The sequence below is a fragment of the Miniopterus schreibersii genome (assembly GCF_964146895.1).
Source record: "Miniopterus schreibersii genome assembly, chromosome: 16".
Lineage (NCBI taxonomy): Eukaryota > Metazoa > Chordata > Mammalia > Chiroptera > Miniopteridae > Miniopterus > Miniopterus schreibersii.
This window is the reverse complement of record NC_138116.1, coordinates 22,658,400-22,668,415: the sequence shown is the minus strand read 5'-3', so window position 1 is coordinate 22,668,415 and position 10,016 is coordinate 22,658,400. Positions and strand designations below refer to the sequence as shown.

Sequence of the window (10,016 nt, the reverse complement as noted above, 5' to 3'; positions counted from 1 at the left end):
CCACTTCCGGTCGTCCCCCCCCCCCGCTCCTGGGGGCCTAGGTCCCGGGGACTGCGGCGGCCCGCGTGCGCCTGCGCCTGCGCCCCTGCAGCTGCGCACTCGGGGGGCGTGTGACGGCCGCGTGTCCGCTGCGTGTCAGGCCGCCCCGCTCCAGGGTTCGCCGCCGCACGCTCCATCCGTTCTCTCCGTAGTTGAATCGTGTCCAGAATTTACAGCCAGAAAAAGAGGCAGAGGATTGCGGGCAGAATTCTAAATAGGGACAAGGCCCACGCGGCTGAGGTGCGCGCGCCGCCGTGGCGCCGTCGGGGAGAGAGCGCTGGGCTTGGAGTCGGCGTAGTCCTCGGGCAGCCTTCCTTCCCTAAGTGCGTAGCCTGCGGCGGGCAGGTAAGGGCTCTGCGCCTTTAATTTTCCCAACGGGAAGGTAATCAAATCTTCCAGATGTGAGGGTCTGCATGAGACAACGTGGAAAATAACATTGGGTTCAGCCTTCAATTTAACACACTTGTTGAACCCCTGCTAGTGGCAGGCCTGGATCAGGGCCTCTCCTGACATTCTTCCCTGTCCCTCCACTCCTCCCTGCCCCCCAAATGGACTAGGTTCCAACAAACACCCTTGCCTTTAGGACATTACTTTTAAAAGGTCAACTCTCAACGTCAATGAGATTGTGACCTATCTATGCTAAGGCTGCTTGCAGAAGTTTAATTTCTGGCATACGGTTGTTTATGGAAGGTGGTCAGTCGATAACTAACATTATCAGACATAGCCTTAGTATTAATGGCTGCATCCCACCCTAAGGGGATTAAGCGTTGTTTTAGGGCACCAGGCATACTGCTAAGCACAATGCTAGCCTAAGGGGGAGGTACTGTTTTTATTTGAGATAAGGAAACTGATAAAGAAGTTGAGTAACAAGTCCAAGATCACTGAACTAGCAAGTGCAAGAGGAAGGATTCAACCCCAGGCTCTCAAACTCCAGTTCTGAGGTGCTAACCACCAGACTGTACAAAGGCAGGGATCTTGTGTTAACCTTATATTCCAGAATTCAACTGCCTGGCGCATAATAGGAGCTAAATAAATCATTGTTAAAGTTTAGATAGTAAAGCGATATCCTCAACTACACACATATATACACACAATGAGTACATGTAAAACTTGGGAAATCTGAATAAGCTCAGTGGATTGTGTCAATGTCATTTTTCTGGTTGTGTTATTGTACCAAAGTTTTTCAAGGTGTTACCATTGGGGGAAACTGGGTAAAGGGTACATGGGATCTCTTTGTATTATTTCTTACAACTGCATATGAATTTACAATTATCTCAAAATAAAAGGTTTAATTAAAAGAAGAATGCCTTTAATACCAAGATAATAGAATATAACATGGTTCCTTCCCTGGAAGAGTTTTGTCTAATCAGGGAGAGAGATGCATAAACAGTAATGACTACCCAAAGTTTTATTAAGTTATTCAAAGTTCTGTGTGCCTGTGAGGGAGATGAAGACAGAGTGGTGTGAAACCCAGATGAATGAGTGATTCAGTTAGGGTTTGGTATGGGTCAGAGACAGCTTCATAGGGGACTAAGATAAAAATGCCAGCATAACTGAGCTGAGGGTGAGTAGGGTGGTGCCGAGGACACCTAAGTAGAGAAGGAAGTGAGAAAAGGCCAAACTTAAAAGTTCACAAGGTGTGTAAGAAGCAGCAACTCCATGCACTGGAGTGAAAATCGTCCTGTTCTAGGTTGTTAAGATTGGGGAATAGATGAATTAAACACACTGCTGAAGTAATCAGCAGTTAATTGGGGGGAAAAACTCCTGCAAAGAGGATATCTATAGATTCAGCAGAATCCTAATCAAAATCCCAGCAGACATTTGTTTTTTAGTAATTGACAAGCTGATTCTAAAATGTATGTGGAAATGCAAAGGACCTAGAAGAGCTAAAACAATTTTGAAAAAGGACCAGGAGAGCTTACACTTTCTGCTTTCAAGACTTATTTTAAAGCTACAGTAATGGTATTAGCATAAAGATTGATATATAGATCAATGGAACAGAATAGTCCAGAAATAGATTCACACGGCTTTGATCAATTAATGTTCAACAAAGTTGCCCAGGAAATTCAATGGGGAAAGGATAATCTTTTCAACAAATAGTGCTGGAACAATTGGATAGCCATATTCCAAAACAAAATAAACAAAAAAAACCTTGACCCTTACCTCACACCATATTAGAAATTAACTCAAAAGACTTAAATGTAAGAGGTAAAATTATAAAACCAGAAAAAAATAGGTGAGAATAATAGAGCATGAAAAATAAAAAATAAATTTGACATAATCAAAATTAAAACCCATTGCTCCTCAAAAGACACTGTTAATAAAATTAAAAGGCAAGCTACAGACGGGGGTCAAATATTTGCAAAACATATATCTGACAAAGAATTTGTCAGATACAATACACAAAGAGCTCTTATAACTCTATAAAAAGGCAGATAACTCAAATAAAAAGTGACCAAATGATTTGGACAGTTACTTCATCAAAGAAGATATACATATGGCCAATTGGCACATGAAAAGATACTCAACATCATTAGTCATTAGGAATATGCAAATTAAAAATCACGGTGAGACACCGCTGCACACCCACTGCTGTGGTTAAAATAAAAAAGCCTGCCCTGCCCCTGCCCTGCCGGTGTGGTTCAGTGGGTTGAGCATCGGCCCTTGAACCAGGAGACTGAGGTTCCATTCCTGGTCAGGGCACATGGCTCAGTCCCCAGTAGGGGGTGTGCAGGAGGCAGCCAATCAGTGATTCTCATTATTGATGTTTCTATCTTTCTCTCCCTTCGTGTCTCTGATAAAACATATTTAAAAAAAAAAAAAGCCTGCTCTTAACCAGGTGTTAGGATGGTGAGCAGCCACGGTTGGGAGGGTACAATAGCACATTCTCATATGAGCAGTCTCATACACTGCAGGCGGGAATGTGCAATAGTATAGCCACATTGAGAAACAGTTTGGCAGCTTCTTAAAAAGTTAAACACACCTTTACCGTATGACCCAGCCACTCTAGTCCTAGGAATTTATCCAAGAGACAAAGCTGTCCAGGAACATTCATAGCTGCTTTATTTGTCGTAGCCCCAAACTGGAAACATATCCGTTAACAGGTGAATGGATGAACAAATCATAGTTTATCCATATAATTGAATACTACTCAGTGATAAAAAGGAAAGAACTATTGGTACATGCATAAAATGGGTAAACCTCAAAATAATTATGCTCGGTGAAATCGTTCAGACAAAAAGACTATATTATTTCATTTTTTGAAAAAATTTTAAGTCAGTAAACACGATTTATTGTCTATAAAAGCAGTTTCAGTACAGAGAAGTCAGGCTGCCCCCGGCTGCCCCTGACTCGTCATGCTCAGTAGTAACCTGTCCCTCCTCAGGGCTGCTGAGGACACCGGGAGTGCCCAGGCAGCATGGTGCACGGTCATGGGGCTGTGGCCTGGAGGGCGGCTACACCATTCATACCTTTGCTGGTCACAGACACTTTGCACAATTCACGACCCAATCGCTAAACACCAGAACGGACATACAAATATTACCCTAGGTTCATTCTGCTGCATTCTATTATTTCATTTATATAAAATTCTAGAAAATGGAAACTTAAAATTTATTGCCCCAAAGCAAAAAGGTGCCTCCTGAGAACATGGCAGTTGGGCAGGGCAGGATAAATTGCAAAGGAGTCCAGGGAGACTTTTGGGGATGAAGGATATGTGCATTCTCTTAACTGTGGTAAAGTTTTCATAATCATTAAACTCATCAAATTGTACACTTTAAATATGTACAGTTTAGCCCTGGCTGGGTAGCTCAGTTGGTTAGTGATTCATCCCAATACTTAAAGGTTGCAGGTTCAATCCCCAGTCAGGGCACATACAAGAATCAGCCAATGAATGCATAAATAAGTGTAACAATGAGTTGATGTTTCTCTCTCGCTCGCTTCCTCTCTCTCTTTCTCTAAAATCAGTAAAAATAAAAAAATAAAAATGCCCAGCCAGAGTGGCTCAGTGGTTGAGCATCAGCCTATGATCCAGGAGATCGAGGTTTGGTTCCTGGTCAGGGCACATGCCCAGGTTGCAGGCTCGATCCCCAGTGGGGGGCATGCAGGAGGCAGCTGATCAATGACTCTCTCTCATCATTGATGTTTCTGTCTCTCTCTCCCTCTCCCTTTCTTTCTCTGAAATCAATAAAAACATATTTTAAAAAAAAGTTTTAGCCCTAGCTGGTTTGGCTCAGTGGTTAGAGTCTCAGCCCACGGACTGAAGGGTCCAGAGGGCAAGTACCTCAGTTGCAGGCTTGATCCCCAGCCCATTCAGGGTGTGTGCAGGGGACAGCCAATCACTGTGTCTCTCTCACATTGATGTTTCTCTTTCCCCCCTTTCCACTTTCTCTGAAAAGCAATGGGGAAAAATAATCCTTGGGTGAGGATTAAAAAATTTTAAAAATATATGTACAGTTTATTGTACATCAATTGTACACCGATAAAGCTGTTTATTAAAAAAACAATAAAATAGCAATAATAACGAGTGCTTTTTGGCAGTTTACAAAGCACTTTGTGATCTTACTGCACCCCAGTGAGGAAGGGAGCCAGGCAGTGTTTTACTGGTCTCACAGACGAAACACTAAGGCTGGGAGAGGTGATAGGGTTTGCCCTAATCCACAGTACCAACATATAGGTGAGCTGGGCTGGAACCCATGCTTTCAGTTGGATTGGTAGGGTAAAAAGCACTATAATTGGATCTCAGGCATTTACTAACTGGGCTTCTTATGTTACCTCTTTATATCTTCTTTTACTGTGAAATAGACCATAGGTTGTATCAATTTGCCCTCCCAGCTACATTAAGGTTACCTTTTTGGTCCTCAGTTTCTCCTACACTTTTTTGTAAAATAAGAGAATTGGACTAGGGGATTTCTGCAGTTTCTTTTGGGTCTGACATTCTATAAATCTATGATCAAGGAGCCCTGAATAAGTAGCACTTGGGGCTCTGCATTCTTGAGGCAGTGCCTAAATTATAAGGGAGAGAGGTGAACGCAACCCATGCTTGGGATGAGGCCTCCAAACATCCTAGGTGAGGCACAGTCCTAAACTCTTGGTCCGGGTGGAGGCTGGCAGTGCTTTTCTGTACACCATGACCTCTGCTTCTGCCTGACCTTGAGAGACTTCCCAAACATAGAACTTGGTTAAGAGAGAGAAGAAGCGAAAATAATAAACTCATTCAGAGATAAAGTTAAGCATATCAAGTAAAAGTCAAGGGTAAGTGATCCTATTGTGAGAGGAGCTGTGCAGGTTCTGTCTCACAACGGGAAGTGGTAAATGGCCTTCCTAGAGGAAGGCTCCCTGAAAGAGGGGGGACTTTCACAGAACCGGGCAAAGAACCTGGTGGCAACATGACATTGTTGTGAGGAGTATGTGCTAGCACGCATGCCTTTTACATAGTGGGTGCTCAATGAATATTAGCTAAAATGGGTTAAAGTCTAGGAGGGAGTCATTAGGTAGTCTAAGGCTTCTGGAAACGAGATAGAATGTCCAAAGCCTGGGCACAGAGATTGTACCTGTATCCTTCTGTGTCAAGTAACATGAAACTGTCCTCCAGCCCATTTTATTTATTTATTTTATTTTTATTTTTTTAAATTTATCTTTATTGTTGAGAGTATTACAGGTGTCCCATTTTCCCTCCCAAATGGACCCCCTCCACTTCGCTCCCACCCCCTCCCCAGGCCTTCACCCGGTTATTAACTGTGTCCGTGGGTTATGCATATATGCATATAACTTCTTTGGTTAATCTTTTCCCACCTTCCACCCCCCTTCCCTCTTTCCTCTGAAATATGATCGTCTGTTGCATGTGTCAATGTCTCTGGTTCTATTTAGTTTGTCAGATTCTTTTGTTCATTAGCTTCTTCTTAAAAAAGAGTCTTCAACTTTTCCTGTAATGCTGGTTTGGTGGTGATGAACTCCTTTAGCTTTTTCTTATCTGTGAAGCTCTTTATCAGACCTTCAGTTCTAAATGATAGCTTTGCTGGGTAGAGTAATCTTGGTTGTAGTTTCATGTTTTTCATCACTTTGAATATTTCTTGCCAATCCCTTCTGGCCTGCAAAGTTTCTGTTGAGAAATCAGCTGACAGTCGTATGGGTGCTCCCTTGTAGGTAACTAATTGCTTTTCTCTTGCTGCTTTTAAGATTCTCTCTTTGTCTTTAACCTTTGGCATTTTAATTATGATGTGTCTTGCTGTGGGCCTCTTTGGGTTCCTCTTGTTTGGGACCCTCTGCGGTTCCTGGACTTGTAAGTCTATTTCTTTCCCCAGGTAGGGGAAGTTTTCTGTAATTATTTTTTCAAATAGGTTTTCAATTTCTTGGTCTCTTTCTTCCCATTCTGGCACCCCAATAATACGAATGTTGGGCCTCTTGAAGTTGTCCCAGAGGCTTCTTATACTATTTTCATATTTCTGGATTCTTTTTTCTTTTTCTCTTCTGGTTGGGTGTTTTTTGTTTCCTCAAGTTCCAAATCGCTGATTTGATTCTCAGCATCCTCTACTCTACTGTTGATTCCATGTAAATTAGTCTTCATTTCAGTTCCTGTAGCATTCATTTCAAATTGCTACTTTATTATGTTATCGATTTTCTCAGTTATTTCCCTAATAGTCTGCTTAAACATTCTTATAAACAAAATTCTGAACTCTGTATCTGTTAGCTTGCTTGGATCTATTTTATTTAGTTCCTCTTCTAGAGATTTCTTCTGTTCTTTCCTTTGTGACATGTTTCTTTGCCTCCACATTTTGGCTGCTTCCAGGTGTTTGTTTTTATGTATTAGGTAGAGCTGCTATGTCTCCTGGAATTTGTAGAGTGGCTTTGTGTAGTAGGTGTCCTGTAGGGTCCAGTGACTCAGCCTCCCCAGTCACCTGAGCTGGTTCTTCTAAGTGCTCCCTGTGTGGGTTGTGTGCACTGTCCTGTTGTAGTTGAGCCTTGGTTGCTGTTGGCGTCACTGAGAGGAATTGACCCCCAGGCCAATCAGCTGTGTGGACCAGCTGCAACTACAGCCAAAGAGCTGCTGTGCTGGAGACAACCCTATGGAGCGGGACTTACTTCACTGGGGCTTTGGTGTTTACCAAGTATGCCCCTTGAGTGTCACTCGTGGATGTGGTAGGGTGGTAATCCAGTGTGGTGGAGTCTGACCACCAGGTGCACTGTCTCTGGGGCCTCCGGGGAGGTGCAAAGTCAGCCTGTGCCAGTGCCTTGCCCAGGGCACCCAGCATGAGCTACACAGCAAACCATAGTTGGCTGCTACTTGTGCTGGGCTTGGAGGTGCCCAGGAGAGGCCAAGCTATGAGCCAATGCAGGCTGCCACTAGTGCCAGGCCTGGGGCCACTTATCAAGCTGTATGGGGCCCGCTGCTGCTTGTTTGAGAGATTTTGGGAAAGTCCTAAGCATGAGGCTCGAGAAGGCCCTTGCATAGAAAAGCCCCTGGAAATGGCCTGGATGAGCCTGCAGGTAGGGAGGGGCGGGGCCCCCGGGAATCACGGGGCGGGGCCAAAGGTGTGAGCCAGGTGCTGGTGATTCAAATATGGCTCCTGCCTGCTGGCTGTGTGTGGGGAGGACTCGCCAAAGGAGCAATGGCCTCTGCCAGCTCTTCTGCCTGGGAGGAAGCCACCCCTTCACCTCTCACCCTAATTTCAGGCAGGTTAGTTCCTCCCCAGGTGTCCCAGGTTCCTTTCCAGCTGCTGCCAGGCACTGGGCCTCAGCGCGTCTGAGTGAGTCCATGCACGGGCCCTTTAAGAGAAAAGCCTGGGACTCCCGCAGCCTCTGCTGATTTCACAGCCCGGAGTTGTGGGGACGTCTTTTCCCGGCCCTGGAGCCCTGGGCTGGGGGCCTGCTGTGGGGCTGGGACCCCTTGCTCCTCCAGGAAACCTCCACAGCCGAGATTCCCTCCCTGGTTTAAAACCGAGGCACCAGGTGTGGGCCTGAGGCCACGTCTCCAATTCAGCCCCGATCCGCCCTCGTCTGCGCCCCTCCTACTGGTCTCGGTGCTGCTTCAGTTCCCTGGTTGTAGGGCTTCTGTTCAGCCAGATTTCAGGAGGCTCTGAGCGATGGTGATTCTGTATTTTAGTTGTAATTTTGTTGTGGTTGCAGGAGGTGGCGGGTGCAGCTGTTACCTACGCAACCATCTTGTTTCTCCTCCAGCCCATTTTAGAAGATTCAAGTGGGAAAAGCAAAAGAGTTTAGAACTTTTATTTATTTATTTTTTTGTTAATCTTCACTCAAGGATATTTTTCCATTGACTTTTAGAGAAAGTGGAAGGAAGGTAGGGAGAGGGGGAGAGAGAGAAAGAAGCATGCATGTGAGAGACACATCAATTGGTTGCCTCCCCCCACATGCTCCTGGACTGAGGCCCGGGATTGAATCTGCAACCCAGGTAGGTGCCCTGGACCAGGAATCGAACATGAGACTTTTCAGTGCGAGGGCTGGTGCTCTAACCACTGAGAACACCAGCCATGGAGGAGTTTAGTGCTTTTAAGTCAGAGAACAGAAAGATGAGAAGATGGAGTTATATTGATTAATTTGGGGCACAGGAGTCTCTGTGGGGACATGGTGGGGTAATGAGAGAGTCTATTCTGGGGAGGTCAGGGGTTAGGGGTTGGGAGGAGAGGCCTGGAATGGGACCAGTGAGAAAACTGAAAAACTTCAGTGATGGACTCATGGACCCTCTGGCCAACACCTCTTCTGCCTTACTTTCAGACAGTTACTTTCTTTTTACCCCTGTCCAGGACTAGTCATACTTGTCCCAGCAACATCTAGAGGGGGGACTTAATCACGCAGCAAACATTTATTGAGCATTTACTAGGTACCAGGCCCTATTTAAAGTGCTGGAGACATAGCAGTGAAGAAAACAAAGATCCCTATTTTCGTGGACAAATGCAAGTATATCTGAAGGATAAGTTCTTAGAAATGAAATAGTTGAGGCAAAGGGCATGTGCCTTTTAAATTTCTCTCAGTGTTGCCAAGTTGATGTACAAAAAGTTTATTATAGTTTATGTTCCACCTGAATGCCTGTTTCTGGACCAGTTTATCTTTCTAACCAGAGGGATAACTCCTGCACAGGTGATTCCTCCTGACTGCAATCTTCCCACTAGCTCCCCAGGACCCTGAGTTGCTGTCCCTCAAGGCCAGAAATTGAACCCCTTCATAGATGTTTTCTTTACCTACAGAGAGGTGATCCTTCTCTGAGATTTGTGCTATTTTGGAAGATTCTTGGTAGTGGTGGAGCTCAATCCATGTAGGGGTGGGAGAATGTAGGCCCAAGAAAGAGAGCAGGTGAGGAGTTATTTGAAAAGGATCCCTGTGAAGGAAGGGACCAGAAAGTGACTTCATCAGGCATGGGCAGCAAGTTTAGCAGCCCCACTCCTGGCTACAACTGGATTGGGGAGAAGAGGGCTTAGCAAAAAGGTTTTGTCCATAAGAACGTTACAACATTTTTACAGTGTCAGTCTCACCCAGGTGCTTGGCAGGAGCACAGGCATGCTGACTCTGTACACTGGCCTGAGCCCTTAACCCTAATTAGCTGCTCAGCTGGTGATTCTCCACCCTGAAGCTAGACAGCTTGTTAGGGTCAGGGAGCAGCTGGAAAGACCTACAGGACTGGGGTAGAGGTAGTGAAACTCCAGAATGCTGGAGCAGTAAATATTATGTCCTGGTTTCTAAGACTGATTCCTTCCTTCCTTCCTTCCTTCCTTCCTTCCTTCCTTCCTTCCTTCCTCCCTCCCTCCCTCCCTCCCTCCCTCCCTCCCTCCCTCCCTCCTTCCTTCTTTCCCTGAGGATATTTTTTTCCATTGCTTTTCAGAGAGAGTGGAAGCGAGAGAGAGAGAGAGAGAGAGAGAGAGAGAGAGAGAGAGAGAGGAGAGAGAAACATTGATGTGAGAGAGATACATCTACTGGTTGCCTCCTGCATGCCCCCAGACCAGGGCGGGGAATGAGCCTGCAACCGA

General features: G+C 45.3%; 1 protein-coding gene across 3 annotated transcripts in view; it reads left to right on the top strand.

Moving 5' to 3' along the window:
- Window positions 1-25: 25 nt before the first annotated feature.
- The window catches only part of ACLY (ATP citrate lyase), a 50,489-nt gene continuing 40,498 nt past the window's right edge, over window positions 26-10,016 (top strand). The window contains exon 1 of one of the 3 annotated variants that reach the window (XM_081162653.1): window positions 26-384. The gene's annotated coding sequence lies outside the window, so the exon portion shown is untranslated. The remainder of the gene's footprint in view (window positions 385-10,016) is intronic. The other 2 variants (XM_081162659.1, XM_081162657.1) reach the window with 2 other exon arrangements.